The 27,166-nt window shown below is 46.5% G+C and overlaps 1 protein-coding gene and 1 long non-coding RNA gene across 2 annotated transcripts in view; one reads left to right on the top strand and one right to left on the bottom strand.

Moving 5' to 3' along the window:
• The window catches only part of LOC144781829 (endothelial PAS domain-containing protein 1-like), a 743,918-nt gene that overhangs the window by 539,773 nt on the left and 176,979 nt on the right, over positions 1-27,166 (top strand). The window lies entirely within an intron of this gene.
• The window catches only part of LOC144781830 (uncharacterized), a 440,263-nt gene that overhangs the window by 332,260 nt on the left and 80,837 nt on the right, over positions 1-27,166 (bottom strand). The window contains exon 2 of the long non-coding RNA XR_013601073.1: positions 18,209-18,309. This is a non-coding gene — a long non-coding RNA (uncharacterized LOC144781830). The remainder of the gene's footprint in view (positions 1-18,208; positions 18,310-27,166) is intronic.

The raw sequence follows: 27,166 nt of genomic DNA on the forward strand, positions 1-27,166 counted from the left end.
GCGAATGGTCCGTGGGTGTGTCCTGGGGTAGCAACGTAGCATTGTGGGGTGCGTCCGGGGTTGAGGGCTAGGAGGGTGGTGGCGGCATACGTTATGTGGGTGGAGGGCCGTTTGCGGGGGCCAGGGGGTCTGGCGCTGGGCGCTGTCCAGGCGCGGACGGGCGTAGACGGGCTTACCTTTGGCGCACCTTCGGCGCGCGTCCGCTGTGCGTGAACGCTGCGCGCAAAGACATCTCTCATATGTGGATAGTGGAAGGGGAGGGGCGTGGGAGGGGCAGCTGGGAGGCGGGAGCGAGGTGCAGGGAGGGTCAGGGACGGCCCAACAAACAAAACAAAATGGCAGTAACAATAACAAATACTGCGAAGGGTCCCCAAGTAGAAGAGCTATTTCAGCAATGTAGCGCTATGGGAGAAATTGATTTCAGGGCAGCAGTGGTGAAGCGCTATGCACTCAGCAGCAGGCAAGCGAAATTACACCCAGCAAATATCAGTACAAAATGCAAGGTAATGCTCAGCAGTAGAGCGAGAGATTGTCAGTGGCGAGCGTTTCAAAGCGCAACACGAGTTAAAACTAAATCGGAAACAATTACGAGGCACAAAAGCGTTTCAAAGCGCAGCATAGATTGAAATTAAAGCATAGACAATTGCGAGGCACAAAAGCGTTTCAAAGCGCAACACAAATTAAATCTAAAGCGGAGACAATTACGAGGCACAAATGTGTTTCAAAGCGCAGCACAGATTGAAAATAAAGCAGAAACAATTACGAGGCACAGATCAGCAAATCAGCACGATACCAGGAGAGGAGGTGAGGGGAGCGACCGCTTCTGCAGAGAACAGGACGGTCACAGCCTTATATATAAATATATGTCATTGTAAATACTGTATAGCACACAATATATCAGATTCCAAATGAACTGGCATTTTTTATGTTTTTCCTAGCCTCTATGTTGAATTCCCTACACCAAATCCAGCTTAATCAATGACCAATAAAATATATATTTTTCTTTAAAAGGTGTATGTCTATCTGTGCCCGCTCTGATATGTAACCTCTTGTCACCTCTGTTTAAGTGTAAGGATCCCCCAGTGGGACCTTTGAATGACCCTGGCAGGGTTTCATGTTGTTCTATTCAGCAGTTCCTGTGCTCGGCGGCCTGGTCAGGTCGCGCGGGGCCTGAATTCAGGACCTAAGTGCCTCCCTCCACATTGCTTACTTTTGCACCTAGAGGGTCGTCTCGGCCAGCCACGTTCACAGGTGTGGGATGCGTTATCCTCTACCCAGATGTGCGTGTGGTCCTCCAATGCAGTAGCCTGGAGGTCTGGTGCCGGGTGGCCTGGGAAGAGGTCGGCTCAGCGGATGCCATGACGAGGGACAAGACGAGTGGACGCTCGGCCAAACAGAGCACCCTGGACAAATTTATGGGCACTGGGACCAACGCTGCGGCACCTGGAGGGGCACAGGTTGCTGTGCCGTATATGCCGGACAATGTTGCACTCATGACCGCTATCACGCAGTCCAGAGATGTCCTGGATGCCAAAATCGGAGCAGTCTGCTCCCATGCCATGCTCCTCTGCCAAGACTTGCGGAACACAGTGGCCCGCATCACGGAGACTGAAACGCGGATCTCTGGGGTGGAGGATGAAGTTGCCACTCTGCAGAACCAGGTGGACACCCTTGAGATGACTCAGTGGGGCCTTGCGGCACGCGTGGAGGATGCGGAGGGGCGAGGCGGGCCAGGCGTAACAACCTCCGCTTTGTGAGCTTCCTGGAACGGTGCGAGGGGGGAGATATGAAGCAGTTCCTTACTCGGTGGCTGGAGAGCTGGATCCCCCCGGAGTCCCTGTCCTGCTGTTTTGTCATTGATTGTGCCCATATGGCCCTAATGCAGAAGCCTCCGCCTGGAGCCCGTCCGAGGCCGGTTATCGCAAAGCTGCTGAACTATCATAATCAAGATGTCATTCTAAAACAGGCTAGGGCCAAGGAACCTTTGCTATTTGATAACGCTTGCATTTTGATCTTCCCGGACTTCACGAAACTGGTCCAGCAACGGAGACAGTCCTTTTTGGCGGCCAAGGCTCGACTTTGCGAACTTAAACTTCCGTACGCTCTGCTGTATCTGGCCCGACTACGGCTGGTGTATCGATCCCGTACGCATTTTTTTGACTCGCCGGAGGAAGTGTTTCAGTGGACAGATGAGACGTACGATTGCGTCCCCATACACCGCCTCAGCGTGAATCAGATTCTTCATCCAGCGAGGTGGCTCGTAAGCAGCCTCAATTGAAGCTTAAAGATCTCAGACGCTCCAGATCCAGCCGTCGATCCCGCTCCTGCAGTGCATCCTCCCGGGCTGGCTCGGCCTCCAGACAGTCCACTCTGGCCTCCTAATTAGAGGGGGAGATCGCAGTCCTGTGTAACTTTGACACTGTTGCCTTGATTGGAGGAGCCTAAATGTGGTACGGCTTCTCTGTTGGTCCCTTCCACAAAGAGGGTGCCTGCTGATGTTGTAACTTGGGGATCCATTTGTCGAGATGTGCCGGGGCTCCCCGTTGGGGTCCACTGGCAGCACCCGCCATGACAGATGCTTCATCATTATTGAAGTATAGGGTGGAGGGGTTGTTGGGTTGTTTATGGTACTGTCAACAAGTCGCACTTTGCTATAGTATTGTTAGGCCTTCATACACCCACCGCAAACTTTCGTTTGCACCAGCGTATTTCATCAGGGTTTCTCATGGCTGACCCACCTAGTGGCCCCTGGTATCTCCTGGGACTTTCAAAATAGTGAGCTGGAATGTGAGGAGGGTATTAGATAAAATTAAGTGAGGGGCGGTTCTCCAGCAGGCTAAGAGGGCTCATGCCGATATACTCATGCTACAAGAAACCCACCTTATGGGTTCAAAGGCGCTCTACCTTCAGCATTACGGTTACGCTCAGGTGTTCCATTCCGGGTTTGCACAGGGGTCCCAGGGGGTGGCGATTTTGATTCACCGCCAAGTTCACTACACACATGTTAAGACGTGGCCAGACACCCAGGGGCGATACCTATTCCTGCAGGGCATGGTCAGGGAGGAACCAGCAATGTTCCCTCTAATTTTTTTCCTCTGTTTGCGGCAGTGGAGGGTCTCTGAGCGCTGCAACCATGGCTATGTGCGCCAGGAACCAAACCGCGCGTGCCTGTGGCGCCAAATGCCACACGTTTTTTGTGCCCTTCTGCCCTCTGTCCCACTCGTTTTTGGTGCCCTTCTGCCCTCTGTCCCACTCGTTTTTTGGTGCTCTTCTGCCCTCTGTCCCACACGTTTTTTGTGCCCTTCTGCCCTGTGTCCCACTCGTTTTTTGTGCCTTTCTGACCTCTGTCCCACTCGTTTTTGGTGCCCTTCTGCCCTCTGTCCCACTCGTTTTTGGTGCCCTTCTGCCCTCTGTCCCACTCGTTTTTTTGCCTTTCTGCCCTCTGTCCCACTCATTTTTGGTGCCCTTCTGCCCTCTGTCCCAATAGTTTTTGGTGCCCTTCTGCCCTCTGTCCCACTCAGTTTTGGTGCCCTTCTGCCCTCTGTCGCACTCGTTTTTGGTTCCTTTCTGCCCTCTGTCCCACTTCGTTTTTCCCTGTTTTTGTGCCCCTTTTGCCTTCTGTTCCGCTCGTTTCCCCAGCTGCTGTGGCCTTTTGTTTAAGTATTGCTGTTAATCAGAGCCCCTTCACGGGCTCCGATTAACAGCAATACTTAAACAAAAGGCCACAGTCTGCACCGCGCTTTACTAACAAAAGCGTAGTCAATTTCCAAACACAGCGCGTACTTTAGCACACGCTGTGTTTGGAAACTGACTACGCTTTTGTTAGTAAAGGGTGGGGCAGACTGTGGCCTTTTGTTTAAGTATTGCGGTTAATCGGAGCCCGTGAAGGGGCTCTGAATAACAGCAATACTTAAACAAAAGGCCACAGTATGCCCCGCGCTCCCACAAGAACCACAAGCCCCACCGGCCCCCCGCCTCCTTACCTGCACTCCTTACGCCCGCTCCACCACCATCGCATTCAAAAGTGCCTGATGTTCGCGCCGCTCGCTTCTTTAAAGCGGCCGGCGGCACGACTCTCTCTCGCGATGTCCTGTGTGCGCGCTCCACGTGAGGTGGTGCACGGTGACGTCAGGGCAGGTGCGCGCGCCCTAGAGGGAACGTAGGAAACCAGTAGTATTGGGCTGTATCTATGCACCTCCTCCGTTATCATGGGGCCTGGTGGAGTGGCCTATGTCATTATGGGCGGATATGCCGGAGGGCCTGTCCGTGATTGGGGGCGATTGGAATGATGTGCGGGATTTGTCCAGGGGCCGTTGGAGGCCCAGGGAGAGTGTGACTGCTCGCCAGGCTACTAAATTTTCCTCGTTGGTGTCTGGGCTTGATTGAGTGGACCCTTGGCACCGGATGCACGGAAACACTCAGGGCTACACGTATCTCTCCGCGGTTTACAATTCCTATTCTCGCCTTGATTATTTGTTTGTACATCAGGCGGCAGCCGGTAGGGTGGAAGAGGCGGAGATCCTTCCGAGGGGGCTCTCTGATCATTCACCAATTACTCTTACGATATGGATGGGGCTGGGCGAAGCAGCCCTTCCGCTGCCGCCTCTCGACGTAGAACCTCCAGAAGGCAGAATACAGGGAGTGTCTGGAGAGCGCACTCGATCAATTGTTGATGCTTAATGTGGAATCGGTTTCTGGGGCCTAATCTCTGTGGGAAGCACTGAAGCCTAATTTACTGGGTGTAGATATATCTTTTTGTGAGGCAGCCCGCAGGACTTGGAGGCTGGCTCTGCTACAAGCAGAGGCTAATATTGCGGATCTTGACCTACGTAGTAGAGGTGTCGACGGTCATCACGCGCGGCAACAGCTGTTGCTGGCACAACAGAACTATGCAGCTCTTCTTATGGATGAGGCCCGCCTTACCTGGCTGGCAACACGCAGTAGGGACTATCAATGGGGGGATAAATCTAGCAAGATGCTTCATCGGTTGTGTCAGGGGATGTTCCATTCTCAGCCCCTTCCTGGTACAGTTGGCCGTGATGGAGGGCCCCCCACAGAGTCCTGGGATATTGCTGAAATCTTCTCTACCTATTTTGTGGAGCTGTATGGCTCCAGAGAATGTCTTCACGAACACATGATAAGCCGGTTTTTGGACGACCTCCCGCCTCGGATCTTGTCCGATGATGCAAGTTGAGTTTGATCTTCCGCTCACGGAGGAGGAATTGGGTGCAGCCCTGGGAGACCTTAACTCGGGTAAGGCTCCGGGGCCAAATGGGGGTTTCCCTGTAAATTAAAAAAGAAAATCTACAGCTTGGACCCCACTATCTTAGAGTGGTGGAGGAGTCCCGTGAGCGGGAGTGTTTCCTCTGGATTGGCGACATGCGGAGGTGGTAGTGTTCCACAAACCAGGCAGACCCCCGCACCAGCATGCTTCCTATCGTCCTATTTCACTCCTAAATGTAGAAGCCAACATTTTGGCCAAGGCGTGGGCTAACCGCTTGCAGTCCCACATTTCTACCTTGGCCCACCCAGATCAAGCCGGGTTTATGCCCCAGCGGGTGACCCGACATAATATTTGCCGGGCACAGGTTACTGTTGCGGCCATCTGTGTGCTAGATGCTCGAGCGGCACATGCTTGCTGGCATATATGGACAGGGCATTTGATTCCCTTAGTTGGGTTTATCTCTTCGCCTTCCACCTTTTCTCTTCAGTGGGGTACCCGGCAGAGCTGTCCGCTGTCTCCATACTTGTTTGCCCTGGAGATGGAACCTCTGGACGATTGGGTCCGTATAGGCGAGCGGGTGACCGGCTTCGAATGGGCGCATGGATTGTCAGATCGTATTGCATTATTCACCAATGACGTTTTATTCTTTCTCACAGACGTTAATTGGACGGGGCCGCAGCTGCTTCGTACTATGCAGATCTTTGGGAAATCTTTGGGTCTCTACATGAAACCCGGTAAGTCTACCTTGTGGCCTATTGGGGACACGTTGTGTCTGGGCGTCTGGGCCTCGTCGGCTCGGGTTGTTACTGGCGGGATGAAGTATCTTGGGATATTTTTATCGGACTCACTCACTGTGGCATGGGGAAAGGAATTTGGTTCCGGTCTGGGACCGTGTCCAGGAGGATCTTAAAGCATGGTCTCATATGCCACTGTCTATTTATGGCCAGACTGCCATTTTTAAAATGGTCTCTCTCCCCTGTTTACTATACCAACTGCAGAATCACCCCTATCTGATCCCCCCTAGATGGTTCAGGCAGGTCAATGCAGCTTTGGGTCAATTCCTATGGGCAGGAGGAACGGTGAGAGTCTCCCTACGGTTATGCTTTCTCTCTATATACTGTGGAGGGCTGGTGAACTCTGATATATTATCATATTACATGGCGTGGTGGTATGGGGGCAGAGATGACCCTGCTTATGCTGAAGAGCGGCGTCTTATGTTATCTTACCTCTCCTTACACACGATTTGGTACTCAGCACCGGTACGTAGATCCGTGCCATCAGCGACCCAAGTAGTTTTCCAAATTTGGCGACAGGCCTTGCGGAGGATGGGGTGGTGGAATACGCTGACACAGGAATTCCCCTCATGGAATAATGGTCGCCTGCCACAACTAGCTACTCTGTCAGGGTTTTGTGGTTGGGACAACATTAGTATCCCTACCCTGGGGGACGTCATGAGGTCGCCAATCCTGAAGTCCTTTCAAGGTTTACAAAAAGATTTTCAAATGCCGAAAACACAATTTTACAAATACCTCCAGTTTCGACACGCCCTCTCCCCTAGTCTGGAGGGAATGGAGTCACTGGCGGAGTTCAGTCAGATAGAAGCAAAGGTATTTATGTGGGACCTTCAGGATCATAAAACTTCTAAGATCTACCAGTCCCTAGTAACTCACAGCTCCCCTAAACTGCAGAAGCTTAGAGGGGCCTGGGAGGGAGATGTTGGCTCACTGGATGAGGAAGACTGGACGGAGGCCCTAGCTTCCCTGAGGGGGGGCGCCTTGTCCAGTTCAAATATCTTCATCGGGTCTATTTCATGTGGGTCCGGTTCTGGAGGGCGGGTCTGGTGGCCTATCCTGTATGTCTTAGATGTGAGTGAGAGGAAGGAACAATGATGCACACGATTTGGCATTGTCTCTCTTTGTCACGGTTCTGGAGAGGTGTAGTGACCTGTCTCTCTGAGGTGTTGGGCTGGGACCTGCCCCAGTCACCGAAATTGGTGTTTTTGCATGTCATGGATGGGATTGGGGTAATGTTTATAAATGTCATCTTATGCTGCTGGGCTTCACTCTGGCGAAGAGGGACATTGCTAGGGCGTCAACCTCAGTTTCGGCTTGGAAGAAGGGACTAGACTTCTGTATGGGCTTGGAACTCCCTATTTTCACTGCAAGAGGTTGCCCACAGAAGCATTATAAGGTTTGGAAGCGGTGGGCAGACTATCCGGGCTTGTTATTGGAGCCGGATGATGCAGCGGGGTCCCTCCATCCAGTATAATATTACCCTGCTGGTGCAAGCTGTAGTTTCTCCATTTTCATTTATTGGAGTGTGTGGCAGTGGTGTAGGGGCACAGCTAGGCTATATGTGTGAGGCCGTTAGTGCGACCAATGGGGAGGGGTTTGTTGGGTGGGGGGTTGCATATGGTTTATTTCATCTGTATTGCTTTCCATTTCTTCTTGGTCTTATTATTCAAAAGTCAAAGTCAGGAAGCTTTGTACTTATTGTGCAGATGTCTCTGGGTTACAGAGCCCTGCTGTATACGTGTAATTTGACGAATAAAACCTGTTAAAAAAATAATAACTTGGCATGAAAGTAGAATTTTACTCTGATAGTATGCTTTTTAGGTTTTGCTTGACAGCACAACTGTCACCAAATGTTATGTGATCAACCAAAAAATTAGTTTTCAGGAGTACTACAGAGAGAAGCAGCAGGAGTACATGTTTTGATTGGGCAGCCTTCCACGGAAAAGTGTTTCCCCTTCACACAGTGTGTTTAGTTTGTTAATTTATCCAGCTTCCTGATTGAGCATCGGTCTGGCTGCCTGAGCTTGAACTTTCAGGGGTGCACACATGACATTGTAAAGCTGTTAAAGTCTCTGAGATAACTAGATATTTTACTGTGAGTGTTTTTATCTGGCAGAATCACATATCCACTCCCCCGTCCAGCATTACCTTTAGACTTCAGAGTGCAGTTATGTGTTCAAGAGCAGTATGAGATTCCCAGGGTTGTGGATTTTTAGGTCTGGGTTGACAGTGTAACTGTTGCTTGACTGTATATAATAAAAAAAGAGCTCTCAGAGTACTACTCCGCCCACATGATGGTTCACCTGAGTACAGGAATTGATTGGGCCAAAGTTGTGTGCTTCCAATTAAAAGTCTGCTTGTATTTCATTTTTTGGCTTATGGTAAAGCTTATACTTGGTAAAGCAGGACTGAGCTGGTTTTGGCAGCAAGACAATGATTATGGCTATAAACTTGATCTGTTTATTTTGAAATATTACGATAAAGGCACTAATCCTGACATATTTACTGTTACAAGCATATGTTAAAGTCAATAGGCATTGAAGTGTAGATTGTCATTTCTAATTTAATGACTGTGTCTGATGGTTGCTTTGTGGTAAAGTTTACATTCAAACTGTAGGCCTGAGATGGTTAATATGACACACTACAGGCAAAGATTGGTACACTTACAAACATTATGCTCAATGCCATAAGTCTAGTCTGCTTAATATGAAACGTTATGACAAAGGCAGTTGGTCAGTTATTAATTGTGAAAAGCCTTAGTTGAAGCCAGTAAGTGTTTAACAGTTGCTTGTTATTACATTATGGTACAGGCTATAGACAGGTATTTTGTTACTTGCAATCTCACAAGCACCATAGCAGGCAAGGGCTGTTGGTGTTGGGTAAACCAAAGTATCAAACCATGGGTATTATCAAGATATTATGTTATGTAACCTGTATGCAGGTATTGTGTTAGATGGAATTTCACAGATTACCACCATAGTAGGCAAGAGATTTGGTTTTGGGTAATCCATTTAAGCAAACCATGTGGCTAGAAGATATGCACTACAATGACCTTTTTAGGCTCTCTTAGGAGAGATACTATTTTGCTTTGCCAACTGTCATTTTGTATACATTTGTACTTTTATGGCTGTATGTCATATGGTTGCCTTGTGGAAAGCTTATGCTCAGTATAGTAGTCTTGAGTTGGTTATGGTGACAAGCAGATAATAAAGGCATAGGCCTGTTGTGTATTATGAACATTTACAATCAAGGAGGACCTGGCATATTGATTGTGAAAAGCATATGTGAAAGTCAATAGGCATATAAGTATAAATTATTACTCTGACCTAAAGCCTACAGATAGGTTTTTGCAGCCGCGGTGCGTCCATTGGGGCGTAGGGGCGTAGCCCCACTAAGCCCTGGACGCACCGTGGCACTGCAGCTAAGCTATATAAACATACCGGCACGAATTCTTCAAATTTGCGCAGCGCGGGAGGGACAGGCGATCAGATGATCATGTCGATGCCTGTAATTGGTGCGGTCCGGAGTGCGCAGGGGGTGGGGTGGGTCTGCTGGTCTGCTGCAGCTGCGCATGAGGATTCCGGGCTGAGACTTGCCCGCGCATGCGCCTTTGTGCGCAAAACACTTTCGCCATAGAGAAGGGGCCGGGGGTGCGGCTTCAGCCGGGCCGGGTGTACAAGGCTGCCCAGGGCGAGTGCACAGTGTGCCCCCCTAGCCAATCCTGGCGCTGCATGCAGCACCAGGATTGGCTAGGGGGGCGCGGCGTGATGAGGGCAGAGCGGCGCAACCCCGGGCAGGAGGAGAAGCAGACGGCGGTGAGAGCCCCTCATGTGCCATCGCCGGGACTTTTGATTGAGCTTCTCGGCGCTATAATTCCGACAAGTGTGGTTAGAACACAGGAAGAAGTTGTATAGAAGAAAGATTGACCACGTCTTCTAGATTTAATGGCGATAGTATAATGGGAGAGCCCAGGAGGCTTAAGCCACGTGAGTTACCATCAACAGGGTTGACAGCCGGCCTTTCTTCTGCACTTTGAAGCACTAAAAACTGTTGACATCGGAGAAGGGACTTTCGATAGATGTCAGAGGAAGTTTGACCATGTGCAGCGGGGTAATTCATGCAGGCACTATGTTGATGCTCCTGTGTATTTGATCCAACACCAGTCCAGCAGCGGTAAACTTCTGTGAATGTTACCTGACCTTCTAGGCGCTATAATCCTGACTTTGGAGCGGTAGCGTCCGATGCAGCACCGTTCTGGCAGACAGAAAGCAGATGGCCACCTCTGGTGGAGGCATTGATGGCCCCGGCATGTAGCAGCACTCGGGCCATGACCCCCCCAGACTCCGCCACCGCCACCCCCCAGGAGCCACCATGGACGGCCGGCTGAACGTCACCCCAGAGGCGCTGACCCGCCTTCTCCTCGAGCACAATATGACCCGGCAGGAGTTCATCGCGGTGTACGGCATCAAGCCGCTGGTCTACATCCCCGAGCTGCCCCCTGGCGCCAAGGTGGTCTTTCTTGTTCTTTCATCTTCATCTTCGCCCTGGCGCTCCTGGGCAACAGCCTGGTGGTCTTCATCATCGTGCGCAAGAAGGCCATGCGGACGGCTACCAACATGTTCATCTGCTCCCTGGCGGCCAGCGACCTGCTGGTCACCTTCTTCTGCATCCCCTTCACCCTGCTCCAGAACATCTCCTCCGAGTGGGCGGGAGGTGAGTGCGGGCTCGTCAAGCGCTGCGCGCTGGGCTTCAAGCTGTTTCTAAGCGCTCCTAACCCTGACAATAGAAACCGAGGGCATTGAGAGATTATGAGCCTGACTCCTCTAGCGCTTCGTGGGCTGTTTCTAAGTGGTCACAACTCTAGCGGATACAAGAAGCTTCCCCAGAGTGATTAAGGAATTGGTTTATATAGTGCTTTCTGTTGGGCTTTGATCTGTTTCTAAGCGCTCGCAATTCTGACACATGAGTGAAAGGAGCCACTGAGAGACTAAGGGACGGGTTTATATAGTGCCTCAGGCTGGGCTTCGGTCCGCATCTAAGCGCTCCGAATTCTTGCAGTAAAAGGAATATGACATGGAGAGGTTATGGACCTAACTCTTAAAGCGCTTTATGAAGTGTTTCGGTCTGTTCTTAAGTGCCCAAAACTGGAATAGACAAGAGAACAGTGCCATAGAGAAAGTACGGGTCTGGCTTATATAGTGCTTTATGTTGGGCTTTGCTCTGTTTCTAAGCGCTTGCAATTCTGACGGATGAGAAAAACGAGCTACTGAGAGATTATGGGTTTGGTTTATATAGTGCTTCATGCTGGGCTTTGGTCCGTTTCTAAGCGCTCCTAATTCTGGCAGTAAAAGAAGCATGGCATGGAGAGAGTATGGACTTAACTCTTATAGCTCTTTATGAAGTGCTTCGGTCTGTTTTTAAGAGAACGTTAGGGTCTGTCTTTTATAGTGCTTAATGTTGGGCTTTGATCTGTTTCTAAGCGCTGGCAGGTAAGTGATACTAGCCACTGAGAGACTAAGGACTGGGTTTATATAATGCTTCACTATGTGCTTCGTCCTGTTTCTAAGCGCTGCTAACGCTGGCAATAAAATCATTATGACGTTGCGAGGTTATGGACCTGATCTTATTGCGCTTTTATGCTGTGTTTCCGCCTGTTCCTAAGTGCTCACAAATGTGACAGATAAGAGGACAGTGTCACAGAGAACTGAAGGATCTGGTTTATATAGTGTTTGTGCTGGGCTTTGATCTCTTTCTAAGTCCCCCCAACTCTGGCAGATAAGGAAAATCTGCTTCTTGGAAATTAGTTTCAATAGTGCCTTGCGCTGAATTTTCGTCTGTTTTTCTCGCTCCCAGCTCTGTCCGATAAGAGAACATTATGATAAGAGAACAGAGTCACAGAGAGCTGAGGGGCCTGATCTATAGTAGGGTGGTAATAGAACCTTGCTTGGCAGGTTGTGTTTGCTCGGATGTCATCACTGCTGGCTATATTTGAAGCTACGAAAGCCAAGGTCTACCACTGAGCGGACATTCCGCCACTCTAGCTACTGGCCTTCACGAGGAAGAGGGGAGGGGAGTGGGCATGGGGATGCCGTTGAGGTTGGCTGTGGCTGTGGTTGTGCATGTAGTGTGAGTACATGACAAACGCCTGTAGGTAAACTATGTTTCCCAACTGCTGTGCAACTTCTTCTACTCTTAGAGCTGAGATTTCCATGAAAGTCTTATAGTCTGAATTCAGCACCTGAGCATAATAGGACGGAATGTATGAAGCTCTGTGGTTATACTGAATAAGCAGCCACCTATGTTATGCCATCTATTAATTTAATAACTGCACTTTCACAATTGCTTTATTAACCTTCCTGCTTTCTCAAATTTGCTTGAAAATGCACGATTTTTCTTCTCTTTTTTCAAAACCCCCTTTTGGGGTTCGGGCTCGCTCGCTACGCTCGCTTGCTACGGTGCTGTATGCAAATCACTTTGCGTCCCACCACTTTCAAATGTAACCCACCGCCCCTGGGTTTTTGTTACATGAAATTTCATAGATTACCTTATTAGGCAAGGGTTTTGGTGCTGATTACCCCCTCTAACAAACCACGTGTAAAGAAGATTTGCACTGTGAGAATACTTGTTAAGTCTTGTAAGGAGACATAGTATTTTGCTTTGCTAACTGTTATTTTGCATACACCTGTATGTTGATGGTTGCCTCGTGGCCTACTTACTCTCAGTAGAGTGGTCCTGAGTTGACTACGGTGACAAGCCAATGGTAACAGCGGTAGGCTTGATTGGTGTGCAGGAAAATGTAATATCAGATGCCATAGGTTTGGCCTGTTTATTATAAAATGTTATTACAAAGGCACAAAGCTTGGCTTACTGATGTGAAAATGATATGGGAAAGCCAATATACCTCTAACAGTGGATTGCTATCACATTATAGAACAGGCTGTAAAAAGGTATTTGGTTACATATAATGACATACATCTCCATAGAAGGCAATATTTTGGTGTAGGGCATCCACCCTAGGAGTAGTCTTTCACTGTGATGATTCTTGTTAGGTCCTACTGAGGGAGATTGAGAATTGTTTAGACAAATGGAGTTTTGTACATGTTTGTTATTGTATAAATGTATGTCTTATGGATGACAGTTTATGCACACTTTAGTAGGCCTGTATTGTATGTAGTATTAAGTCACTGTAAAGGCTAGAGGCCTTATCGGTTCAATGGGAAAAGTTATGCCAGATTACTTAGGTGTTATGGCTTATAATGAAAAGTTCTGACAAAGCAAATAGGTTTTATTGACCTATTTTGAAAAAACAGGTGCTAAAGGCAATAGGATGTAAGGGTGGATTGATATTAAACTTTACTAAAGCCTATAGGCAGATATTTTATTACATAGAATCTTGCATATGGCTTAGTAGGCAAGGGTTTTGGCGTTAGTCACCCACCCAAACAAACCATGGGAATAGGCGATTCCTATGGTAATGTCTAGAAGGTTCTACTAGTTGAGATTTTATATAGTTTTGACAACTGTATTTTGTACATAATTATCATTTTATTATGTAGGCCTTATGGTTGCCTTTGAGAAGGCTTATGACCAGAACAGTAGGTCTGACGTAGTTACGGTGACAGGCCAATGATAAAGGTTATAGCCCTGATTGTTTAAATGAAAAGTTATGATAATGGCAGTAGGCCTGACATAATGATTGTGAAGAGCATATGTTAAATTCGACAGGCATTTAAGGATAGATTGATATTACTCTGCATTAAGAGCTACAGATATGCATTTTATTATGTTAGCTTATGCTCAGTATAGTAGGATTGAGTTGGTTATGGTGACAAGCAGATGATATGTATAGGCCTGATTGTTTATTATGAAAAGTTACAATCGAGGAGGACCTGGCATACTGATTGTGAAAAGCATATGTGAAAGTCAATAGGCATATAAGTATAAATTATTACTCTGACCTAAAGCCTACAGATATGTTTTTGTTACATGAAATCTCATGGATTACCTTATTAGGCAAGTGTTTTGGTGCTGGTTGCCCCCTCTTACAAACTGTTGATATGAAAGATTTGCACTGATTGGATCCTTGCTAGGCCGTCTTAGGAGAAATAGTACTTTGCTTTGCCAAAAGCCTTTTTTTTTTAACTGTGTAGTTTTATGACTATTCTTGATGGTTGCCTTTCGGAAAAGCTTAAGCTCAGTGCAGGAGGCCTCTGCTGGTTGTGGTGACCAGCTAATGATAACTGCTCAGGTCTGATCTTTTTATTATGAAAAGTTATGGTAAACACTGCATGTCTGACATAATTGTGAAAAGTATATGTTAAAGTCAATAGACAGTTAAAGGTGGATTGTTATTTCTCTGCATTAAAGCCTGCAGATAGGTATTTTGAAGAGTGTCACAGATTACCTTTGTAGGGAAGGATGTTGGTGTTGTTACAGCCTCTGACAAACCATAGTGGGGGAGAAGATTTGTACTGTAACAGTTGTTGCTAGTATGTCTGCTAGGCTCTTGTAATAAATAAATAATTAAATAATACATACATCCATGTATATAATATATCTCCATACAGATACATAGGGGTATTTGAGGGTCATCTCTGTTCTGTCACTGGTCTATCTGAGTGTCATGTACATTCTGCTTCCTTCTATGACAACATATCACATGGGGTAATGGCTCAATCCACATCAGTCACTGGCTCTCTTGCCCTTTCTCATCACACTTCTACATCAACCTGAAAATGAGTGTGATTCCATGTCAGGGCTGTCCTTTAGTTTTTAATTTTATCCTTTTAAAGTTATGCTTTCATTTCTTTGATTCTTCTCTTTTGATATTAATGTTCCTTGAGATGATACAACATCTCTCCAGGCAGTGCTAACAGGTCACTTGCTTTCAGACTAATTTGCATACAGCCAGGTTCTGAAACTGGGATGGTGCAGTGAGCTAAAAAACGGTGTTGGATCTAGCCCTGATCTCTTGACTGGGTGAGAGTATTCTGCTTAATTCAGAGACTCTGTCCCTCACCACCCCTTGTTGTAAATATTTTTGTCCACCCTAAGCGTGGAAGGGTATACTCAGACATGAGTCCCTTGCTCATTGCACCATCAGGATTCAAGCAAGCCGGGCCGAAGACGGCTGTAATGCCAGAAACCGGTCCCCGGAAGCTTGTTTCCTTCCCAGTGTAAGAATTGGCTTTTGTAGTTTGGTTTGCCCTGTTCCCATCATGCACTGGGACAGGAACAGACTAATTTGCATACAGCCAGGTTCTGAAACTGGAATGGTGCAGTGAGCTAAAAAACGGTGTTGGATCTAGCCCTGATCTCTTGACTGGGTGAGAGTATTCTGCTTAATTCAGAGACTCTGTCCCTCACCACCCCTTGTTGTAAATATTGTTGTCCACTATGTGTCATTGGTTACTATTCCACGATGGCCACCATGTTGGTTCTAAATGTTCCTGCAAAACTGGAACAGTAAAAGAACAATGGACAATTTGCAACAATGGACTATTTGCAAGACTGACACCTGCTGCTATGTTTAGTTTAATTATTGGACGCATATGCCTGTTCCATATAGATGGCAACATGTTTTCTTTCTTCTACTTGTATTCATATATGAATTTTGGTTTAATTATTTAGCTTATGTTGTTGAATTTGTGTTATTGTGGTTGTGTCAGATGGTGAATGCTTCAGTGGATAGATGAGTGGATGAATGAGTGCAAAAATCAGTGGCAGAGTGAATGTATGATGACTTACTGAGTTTCTAAACCCATCAATGACACACACAGCACTTTCTTTCATAAGCCAGACCTATTGACATTGCCAATGCTTATTTTGTTTTAATGTAAATCCATCCAGTAGTTCCTCAGATTTCAGTGTTTCATTTTATAAAGCTGCCAAATGGGATTTAAAGAGTTAATACTTGTGTATACCTGTCATTTTAATTTGTGAGCCATGACTCGTGAACCACGTCAATCGCAATTTGTAGTTTTTGCAAACTGTAATTAATTGGAATAAGGCTGACATTTTTTTTGCCATCTTGAAACTTTCAAGTCAGCTTAGACTTGTGAGTTTCCCAAATAGAAAATAGAAAATGGGGCAGTGGTCAGGGGTAGCCAGACACGTGGAAAATACAAGCCACTACTGAGAAAAACCAGCCAAAAATAGCATGGAACTCGCCCTTTGAAAACAACTCACAAGCTCAGCAGCAGCTATTTCAATTACTTGATTTGTCCACCATGTTGTGCCTCACTCATGAGTGGCTTCTGACTCATGTCTTTCAGAAAGTGTAAAAAAAAGCACAAGCATAGCCAAATACTAAAATGAGCGCCTGGCTTTGTTTCCAAGGCAGCATTGGCTAGGCCCTGGGACAAAATTCCCACTGACCAGCAGCAAAGACCATGCACACAGCCCATGGTGGTTTGGGTGTACCACCTAGCCACAGGCCAGGCCTCGCAGCCGACCTCTGAGATGCACCACTAAAGGATTTGGCATTGGGGACTGGGCACCCCATGTAGAACTCGGTGCAGGGCCTGGCCATAGGCCTCATATTTTTCTCTGCTGACCGAATGCACCGGCTAAACTCTTTAGTGAACCTGTACTTCGATTCAGAAATTAATTTACATACGATAATCAATAAGGGTGCGGGGTGAAACAGGGTGCGGCTGCCAGCCAGGCACTGCGGCCAATCCATGCTGTGCACAGCCAAAGTAGGTGTACATTGGGGGGGGATCCACGGTCACAGTGGATTGAGTATGGGGTCTGGTGGCGGGTTAGGCCATGTCTCGAACCCCCACTACACACAGCCAAAGGCTATGCACAGCAGGGGTTTGAATTTAAGTACATCATAAAAAACATATAAATTCATGGGGAAAAACACAGTTAAAAATGAGTTATGGTTCTAGCTCAAAGGTGTAACACCAGTAAAATTCACCAGCTGCGGTTATGAACACACACAATACATGCCTTAACTCACAGCATCTGCGATGATGTTCTTTTGTTAACTATTTTTGTGTATCTGTGCCATTGACAAATAAGTGTTTTGTGCATAGCGGATGCTGTGAGGTATGGCATGTAGTGTTTGAATTGATGACCATAAATGGAGAATTTCAGTGGAATGTATGCCTGTGAGCCAGAACTATAATTCAGTTTTTAACTGTGTTTTGTTAGTAAATAGAGTAGGGGAGAAAAAGAGCAAAAAGGGTGAGCAAGCGAGACAGAGATATGATACATAACAGGGAACCATGTAATATTGTTCAATATTGCCACTGACAGTTTTTGATTACATCATTAAACACAAGGCCGAAGGCCGAGTGGATTGTAAATATAACCAAGACCACAAGTCTTTTGCACTTCCAGGGACTTTTCAAACCTTCCCCAGGTGGATCAGGTGATCCTTAACACAATAGGAGCTACAGGGGGAGAAAAAGGGCAGGCCGCCCCCCCCCACTCAACACACTATTAACCACAACAAGGCCTGACCAAACTGGACAACACCTCATTCTATAATTCCAACATTGGAGGGGTTTCTTAAACTTTTATAACTCCCTCTCATTCATTTTTAGTCGAAGTGTTGTGGTGTGTCTTAATGAAAACAACCTACCATCATAAACTCACCCATAAACTGAAAAAAGTGTGGGAAAACAGAGAAAGCACCTCACGGTCGTAACACCAAGGGGGCCGCTGGCGGGTACTCACCAGCAAGCCCGCTTATCATCATAGGTTACTTTATCTCCAAAGAAAACAAGTGTGTGTACTGTTGTAAAGAATTCTCAAACCCATGAATTCAAGAAAGAAAGATAGAGAAACCTGAATGTGAATAAACTATCTGTGCATACTATCGTAGTAAGTGCCCATTGGACCCCCGTGAGAATATAGGCAAATAATTCTCACCGTTAAAAATTGGTAAAGCTTACTAGCTCAAAGTAACTTTATTAAGTGCTGTAAGCTTTCCAAAATTAAAAATGCTTCCAATAAAACCATAGTCAATCTTCTTTAGCCAACATGTTTCAGTGCCAAAAACAATTTGAGCACCTTCATCAGGGCTACTGGGGTTCCAAATTAAACTTCCTGGGAGGTTCCACATCAAACCTATGATGGTATGGTATTAGAAAGAAAGAAAGTGCTACCTGTAATAACCACTTTAAACCAAGGACATAATCAAACTCCACTCAAAGAAATGGAATTAAACTTCCCGTACCAGTTGGTTGCGTCTACACCGCATACCTGCAGCCATCTCTAAAAGGTGCACGTGTCAGCTGATCGTGTGCCCACTCGATGAATGCCAAAATGTCCTGTCACCTGCAAGAATTAATAAAACAATAGTACTTCAATTTCTCGCACCTTCCAACTTTACCAACATCATGCAGTAACCTCTATTCTCTTTCCGCATCACGTTTCATCATTATTAGGCATAAAGTGATGTAAATATACCTTCTCTCGACTTTCAAACACTATCTGTTACACTACATTGTAAAGTATGGCTCAATTGGGCACCTCCACTCGATGTCCATATGTGGGGGCTCATTCTTAGTTAAGCATTAGTCTCTCGATCTATACTGCAAGTTCACATCATCCCCGCAATTAATCTGAAACGGACACCCCCGCTCGGCATTTGGGAATGGTGGCACGCTCATAACACACCGTGAGTCAGTCGGTATATAATGCTGACTCACAGTCTCCCCACACACACGACTCGCTTACCATTACCGAGTCCCTCCGGCGTATGGAATCATCCAGCTCGGAGTCCTCCGGCGGGGGTCTCACATAAATAGATCGTCACAACCCCTAATCACGTGAGCGCAGTGATTCTCACACGTCAGAGCTCACAGCGGCGGCCATCTTAAAAGGGGTCCAAAATGCAGAGTTACTATTAACCCATCATATACGGAGGTAATCACTATAAACCACAGCCAGATTGTATTGCCCCCCGCAAAAAACAAACTCGGTTGCAACCTGGTAATTATCGCGGTAATACGCGCCACGTAAATGGGGTCAAGAATTAAGTGGAGGATTCCCCCTAAGGCACATTCATACACTGCCTACTAAATTACCAGGGGACTCCCTGAAAATAACACTGAAGCACCAATCGGTCTCTCAGGGTGCCAACAATTACTATTGTGCAGCAGGTCCAGCCCCAGAAAAAATGGTTTTAAATATATTTAGATGAAGTAAAGTGTATTAGTCCATACAAGGGGGCAGAAAACGATGGGAAAAGGAGGGGAACTCTGCTGAAGGTCTAGAATCTACTGATTTTGTTCCACTCAATGGAATCATTCAGTCCCACCTTATCAGCTTTCTAAGAAAAAATCAATTTTGCTTCCTTTCTTGCCAAAATAGATTCGATGTTATGAGTATCACCCATCACTCTTTCAAGAACAGTCCAACTCAGATCCCTAAAGTCGTGCTGTTTTTCTTGAAAGTGCTGGACCAACCGTGTTGTTAATTTTTTAGCTTTAAGGGTACTTAGATGTTCTTGTATCCGAATTTTGACCTTCCGTGAAGTCAAACCAATATAGTGCAAACCACAGTTGCACGTAAGCCTGTAGATGACATTGGTGGTTTTGCAGTTACTGAAACTAGTTTTAACACCCTCCCTATATAAGAACTATGTATTATAAACTAAAGAGTCTCTTGGGATTGTTTTGGGGGACCCCTTTACCTTTCCGCTCAGTAAGAGTAAATTACATCTAGATCAGCATAGTCTCTCTGCATTCCTGGAAACGAGAATCTTCCAAGTGTGTGAAATCATGGCAAGTGTGTGATAATAAGGACCCTAGAATCTTACTTGGCTCACAGCTGCCAAACTGCTGTGTCTAGAGAGCGTTACAACGACATGTCGAAAAACAGCTAACATGTTTTGATAACCTTGACGGCTCAGCACTCACTGTTTAGACTAGGGGCACGATGTAAGTCTAGAGATGCCGAAAACAAACCTTTTCTCATGTATAGACCTTCGTGAAGGCTAACGTACAAAAACAGCTATGCAGTGTCGTGTGCAAAAGCAGCAAAAGGTAAAATGGCGTTTAAACTTCTAATAAGCCATGCTAACATAACAAAAAACAACAAGTGATGGACTGAATGTGGATCAATGTCACACACTCCCCCAGTCAAAAGATCTGGGCCCAAATCCATCGTTTTTTTGCACTCCACACCACCCTGGGTCAGATAATGGCTTTATGCAAATCAGCTCTGACCCTGTTGCCCCATGGGAACAGTCCAGTCCGAACTACAACAGCCATATCTTTCCCAGACCGGAATCAAGCATCCGAGGACCGGACCGGTTTCGAGGTAACACCTCTCTTCAGCCCGGCTAGCTTGACTCCAAGTGGTGTGGAGTGCCTGGGACCCACGTCTGGGCATCCCCAGCGCACTTAGGGCGGCAATTGCAAAAAACAACAAGTGATGGACTGAATGTGGATCAATGTCACACACTCCCCCAGTCAAAAGATCTGGGCCCAAATCCATCGTTTTTTTGCACTCCACACCACCCTGGGTCAGATAATGGCTTTATGCAAATCAGCTCTGACCCTGTTGCCCCATGGGAACAGTCCAGTCCGAACTACAACAGCCATATCTTTCCCAGACCGGAATCAAGCATCCGAGGACCGGACCGGTTTCGAGGTAACACCTCTCTTCAGCCCGGCTAGCTTGACTCCAAGTGGTGTGGAGTGCCTGGGACCCACGCCTGGGCATCCCCAGCGCACTTAGGGCGGCAATTGCAAAAAACAACAAGTGATGGACTGAATGTGGATCAATGTCACACACTCCCCCAGTCAAAAGATCTGGGCCCAAATCCATCGTTTTTTTGCACTCCACACCACCCTGGGTCAGATAATGGCTTTATGCAAATCAGCTCTGACCCTGTTGCCCCATGGGAACAGTCCAGTCCGAACTACAACAGCCATATCTTTCCCAGACCGGAATCAAGCATCCGAGGACCGGACCGGTTTCGAGGTAACACCTCTCTTCAGCCCGGCTAGCTTGACTCCAAGTGGTGTGGAGTGCCTGGGACCCACGTCTGGGCATCCCCAGCGCACTTAGGGCGGCAATTGCAAAAAACAACAAGTGATGGACTGAATGTGGATCAATGTCACACACTCCCCCAGTCAAAAGATCTGGGCCCAAATCCATCGTGCCCAGACGTGGGTCCCAGGCACTCCACACCACTTGGAGTCAAGCTAGCCGGGCTGAAGAGAGGTGTTACCTCGAAACCGGTCCGGTCCTCGGATGCTTGATTCCGGTCTGGGAAAGATATGGCTGTTGTAGTTCGGACTGGACTGTTCCCATGGGGCAACAGGGTCAGAGCTGATTTGCATAAAGCCATTATCTGACCCAGGGTGGTGTGGAGTGCAAAAAAACGATGGATTTGGGCCCAGATCTTTTGACTGGGGGAGTGTGTGACATTGATCCACATTCAGTCCATCACTTGTTGTTTTTTGCAATTGCCGCCCTAAGTGCGCTGGGGATGCCCAGACGTGGGTCCCAGGCACTCCACACCACTTGGAGTCAAGCTAGCCGGGCTGAAGAGAGGTGTTACCTCGAAACCGGTCCGGTCCTCGGATGCTTGATTCCGGTCTGGGAAAGATATGGCTGTTGTAGTTCGGACTGGACTGTTCCCATGGGGCAACAGGGTCGGAGCTGATTTGCATAAAGCCATTATCTGACCCAGGGTGGTGTGGAGTGCAAAAAAACGATGGATTTGGGCCCAGATCTTTTGACTGGGGGAGTGTGTGACATTGATCCACATTCAGTCCATCACTTGTTGTTTTTTGCAATTGCCGCCCTAAGTGCGCTGGGGATGCCCAGACGTGGGTCCCAGGCACTCCACACCACTTGGAGTCAAGCTAGCCGGGCTGAAGAGAGGTGTTACCTCGAAACCGGTCCGGTCCTCGGATGCTTGATTCCGGTCTGGGAAAGATATGGCTGTTGTAGTTCGGACTGGACTGTTCCCATGGGGCAACAGGGTCAGAGCTGATTTGCATAAAGCCATTATCTGACCCAGGGTGGTGTGGAGTGCAAAAAAACGATGGATTTGGGCCCAGATCTTTTGACTGGGGGAGTGTGTGACATTGATCCACATTCAGTCCATCACTTGTTGTTTTTTGCAATTGCCGCCCTAAGTGCGCTGGGGATGCCCAGACGTGGGTCCCAGGCACTCCACACCACTTGGAGTTAAGCTAGCCGGGCTGAAGAGAGGTGTTACCTCGAAACCGGTCCGGTCCTCGGATGCTTGATTCCGGTCTGGGAAAGATATGGCTGTTGTAGTTCGGACTGGACTGTTCCCATGGGGCAACAGGGTCAGAGCTGATTTGCATAAAGCCATTATCTGACCCAGGGTGGTGTGGAGTGCAAAAAAACGATGGATTTGGGCCCAGATCTTTTGACTGGGGGAGTGTGTGACATTGATCCACATTCAGTCCATCACTTGTTGTTTTTTGCAAATGCTAACATAACATGCGCGCAAAGCAGCCCTCAGGCCATACTACACCCTCCCTTGTTAGAGGAACGCACAATAAAGGGGGCAAGATTCATAGAACGCAGAGTTCAAGTTCGAATGAGACAGAACCAAGTTCAGGAATTTTGCCAAACTTGATAATTGGGAGTAAAATCCGAATTAAAATGAAACCGAATTAAAACAAAACCATGCTATTGAAAACAATCACGGGTGGCCATGGTGTGATAAAAGACTTCAAAAAGTAAGAAAACCATTAAGACAACACAGGGGGAGAAAAAATTCTTCACGTTTTCAGTATATGTCTATGAAGCAGAAAAAGTCACACTTCAATCCAACAGCGTATAGGCACCATACGTCGCAACTGCCTCCAATAGGAAGTCATTGTCATCATCCATGAGCATTTCAGCCATCCAATTAAGTAATGGACATGAAAATACATGCTCTTAGATTGCCGGAGCCTCTAGCACCATCAGAGGACAAGTCGCACTTACTTCAAGGCAACTGCGTGCCAGAAAGTCATTGGCAGCAGTCCAAATGTTCCAATTGCCTTGGACCCCATGAGCCGCTGCGCAGGCCATAATCCCGAAACTAGAACAATCTATTTCATGAGCAACTAAGGGACTCTTTAGTAGATTAAAATCCAGGTCAGGAGACACCGTGTTGCAGAGACACAAATCCAGAGCCCATTCAAATCCACAATCCAGGCAATGGAAAACAGGCTGCACGCAAGTGAAGAATGAGAACCGGAAAGATAAACCATACGCCACACTCAGAGTCGCCAGAGACATCGATCCATAGTATTCTAGCATCCGGTTACAAAGCTGGAGCAGCCGGGGCAGATCGTCGTGGGGCACAGATTGTGGATCCATTCTGAAGTAAACAAATTAACAGCAGTATGCCCACTCCCAATTCAAGAACTAACGACAAACCGCCAAATACACTTGAAAAAATCTAATGAAAAAATGCAGGGATCACACTAAATATAGTTTGAATTGAGGTCACAAGGCCAGAACATACTACTTTAAAAAAGTGTGCAAGGCCAGTGGTCGACGAGGCATTAAAAATTGTGTGAATCAAAGCACCGAAATGCAGGGGCAGGTCTGTGTTTAAAAACGCATTCACCTCAGTACGAGTATTTGCAATGTAAAGGACGAATGTCTCACGCCCAGATGTAAGAGGGACCTCCTTCTGGGACAAAAGAGCCCTTATTCGACTCATTTTGTTGAACTCTGCTTTCAAGGTTGGAATAGAAGGCCAGATGGAAACATTGAGCCTCTCATGTGGAGGAGGAAACAAGACATTCTTACAGCAAACCACACACTAGGAAACTGTAATGATATAAGGAATACAGGCAAGCATACCACAACAATCTTCATTATTTTATAATAAATACCTACAGTTTGCAAGCAGTGTGAAAGACGGTGTAATAGCTGGGGTGGGGGTGCCTTTCAAAGCACACGCAAGATTTGGCACCTGAACATTGCAAGAACCGTGCAATTGATGATTTTTTAATGAATGATCTGGTGTGGATGTGCAATCTTCACCTTTTAAATAAACTTCCTTTCCTTCCCTCAAGCACCTATATGTGAATGGGAGATTCCAAACCTCATGAAGATAAGCACTACCTAAAGGTTCACATCTACCTATAGCATAATGTTTCATGCAAGACTCAAATTTAAACAGGGGAAAAGGTAGACTGATCAACCCATGGATAAGCCAAACTGCAGAATTGGACTCAGCCACTGAAAATGGTAACAGCTCCAGTTTTTCAATATGCAACAGTGAAAACGTGGCATCCTTCATTGACATAAATTGTTGTTCAACAGTCAAATTAAAAGGCAAAAATAACAAAGTCGTGTTCATGTAATCCCAAGGCACCCTACCATTTTTCAACGCTTGAAGAGTCCATGCAAACTGCATAACAGAACGCAATTGATTCTGCCCATGGTGTAGTACAGCAACGTCTTCTTGCACAATATCAACAACAGATGAAACAATATTGTCCAATGTGTAAATGCGGGAGGAAAGGGTGTTAATGCTATTATCTACAACGGCAAGCCCTTTTTATAAATTGGCCTGATCGATAGCTCTGAGCCTAAAAGCAGCTTCAATCTGTGACAGTTTCCAAACCTCGTTGTAACCAGCATATATCCATCTTTTCGATCTGCCTGCAGCAGGACCTTTAATTTAAGTCGACGGTGTCAGTCAGCTTGGACAAATGTAGCTTAACAGACGCTGAGGTCGAGTGTCTGAGCCAACTCTGACATAATTTGCCTACAGAATTGGTGGAGACTGAATGTTGAGACTGAAAACGGGCATCTACTCTAACCTCTGTATAGCCAGGGGTCAGACCCAGAAAACGGTGCTGGCAGGAATCTGCACTTTTTTGCCATAGCAACTAACCTTCGAGATTAATGCTGGAGACATTAAAAGAGGAATTTTTCAACAGGGCTTGTAAATCACTTAGAGAAGTACAGGTGTAATTATTCCAATATGGAAATTCACCCAAATCAGGAAATGAAGGAGCATTTAATTTTTTAGGAGTAGCCAATCCAAAGCAGGTGGTTTGTGAAATAGTAGCATTCAGAAACAACATATGGTTTGGGATGAGACATGCACTATGCAAAGCCTCAGTACCTTGCACTTGCTAACTTTTAGAACCCCAAACAGATTTAAGATCAATTCTATCTTTCCACAGTTCATAGCCCCCAACAGCAAACTAGTTTATAAAGGACTTCGAATACAGTAATTTAGTGTGGGTAAGTCTAACCTTGGAAGAGGACTTCTCAGTCAACTTATAATAAAATGCATCAGGGTTTGATTGATTAAAATCAGTAAAATAAAAAAAACTTTTTCAAAAGCGTTTTAGAGCTACCTTCTACTGGTGTGGGACAATGTTCCCACTGTGTGTAGTCAATCACTTTTCTAAATGAATATGTTGTATGCAGAAAGTGATTGCCAAAATGCTGGTAATAGTACATATCACCATAGTTTGCAGACTCTAAATATAAATCTTCAGCATCAAAGGCAGCATATTATTTCAAATCAGAAAATAAAGCCTCTGCGGCCTAGACGTCCCAATCATCGGAGCGAATATTTTGTTTAACCACATCCCCCATAGAAACACGGAGTACATTGGGAACATTAATAATCTCTGTGGGACCATGAATCTGGAACTTTACAGCATTCCCTACAATCCCATCTAAAACGGACCAAACAGTTATATTCATGAATGTCTGGTCCCTCTTTATTTTGTGCGAAGAGGAGTGGGGGGCCAAAGTCCCATCCATGTGTCTAATGGAAGTTCTTTCTTGAACGTAGTGTCCATTAATAAAATGAAAAAAAGACACCACAAATCCGATGGACATGAGTAAAAAAATTTACAAAAAGCACCAGCCAAATGTAAGTCCAAGGGGGATTAAAAAATGTTTTTTAAACCAGGTAGCAAAAATCGAAACTTTTGAAGGGGACTTCGACGTTGTAGAGTCAGTGTCAAATGAAAAACGGGATTGGTTAGCCACACGGGTCTCCAAATCAGGCATAGACAAGTCAGTGGGGTAAGTATATTCAGTATCATTAAGAGGATCACCAGCAGATGAATTCTATAAAGGATTTGTAACTGTATTCATTTCAATGACAACATCAGGGCTGACAGGATCTGGAACTAAAACAGAATGTCGCACCATTGCTGGACACGAAACGGCAGGAGTCATACTATGAAGAATTGGCCACCCTGTCTATTTTGACATTGTCATTGGAGATGTACCTGTTCCCCTTTCGCCCAGGAAGAGGAGGTAAAATGACTGTTCTTGTACCCTGCACGCCAAGCACGGCAACTGGAGCTCGATAGGAAGGACCGACTTCTTTCTTGTTGTCGATCTTCTCTCGGATCAGTTCTCCAACTTGGGGTAGCCAGCCAACTACTGGAATCTGCAACGCAGCAACTGATGTGGAGGTCAAGTGTTCCTTTGCAAGACTGTCTCTGATATTTTGTAGGTTCTGCAATACATTAGAATGTTCATTTACGACAAAGGATGTGGCTGCTGCCGCAATGTCTAGACCATCAAGATCCGGGACACACATTTTGATGCCAAAGAGCATTTCATATGGGGTCCGCCCACCCAGAGAGGGAGATTATTTAGTGCACGTTGTACGCTAATGAGGTGGTTAAGCCAGTCTCTGCCACTACCTAATACTTTAGCTGTCAAGGATTGCTAATTCGCTCCACAACACTATTACCCTCACGCCGGTATGGAGACGAAAATTTGACCTGGACCCCCAATGAAGCCATGGCATCCTTGTACGCCTTAGAGGCGAACGCTGGACCCTGGTCCGAATGGAAGGTACCACACGCAGAAATTCCCACAAAGACACGCAAATCCCTTACCACAGATCTGGAATCAGCACTCCTTTGACGCCATAGCCACACAAAGCACGTGCAAGAGTCAACTTCTACTAAGATGTACTTATACGCAGTATCAGATGAGAAAGGACCGCAGTGATCGAAATAAACACACGCAAGTGGTTTATTAGATATGTACAACTGAGTTTGGGGCGGGCGTGCAGCAGAAGAAGGCTTAATTTGCGGACAAATGCCACATTGAAGGACATAATCACACGTTTGTTTGTACAAACCCTGCCACCAATATCGTTGCTGGAGAAGAGAAACAGAAGTTGACACGCCGGCATGCGCCGTGAAGT

The sequence above is a fragment of the Lissotriton helveticus genome, chromosome 9 (assembly GCF_964261635.1).
Source record: "Lissotriton helveticus chromosome 9, aLisHel1.1, whole genome shotgun sequence".
Taxonomy (NCBI): Eukaryota; Metazoa; Chordata; class Amphibia; order Caudata; family Salamandridae; genus Lissotriton; species Lissotriton helveticus.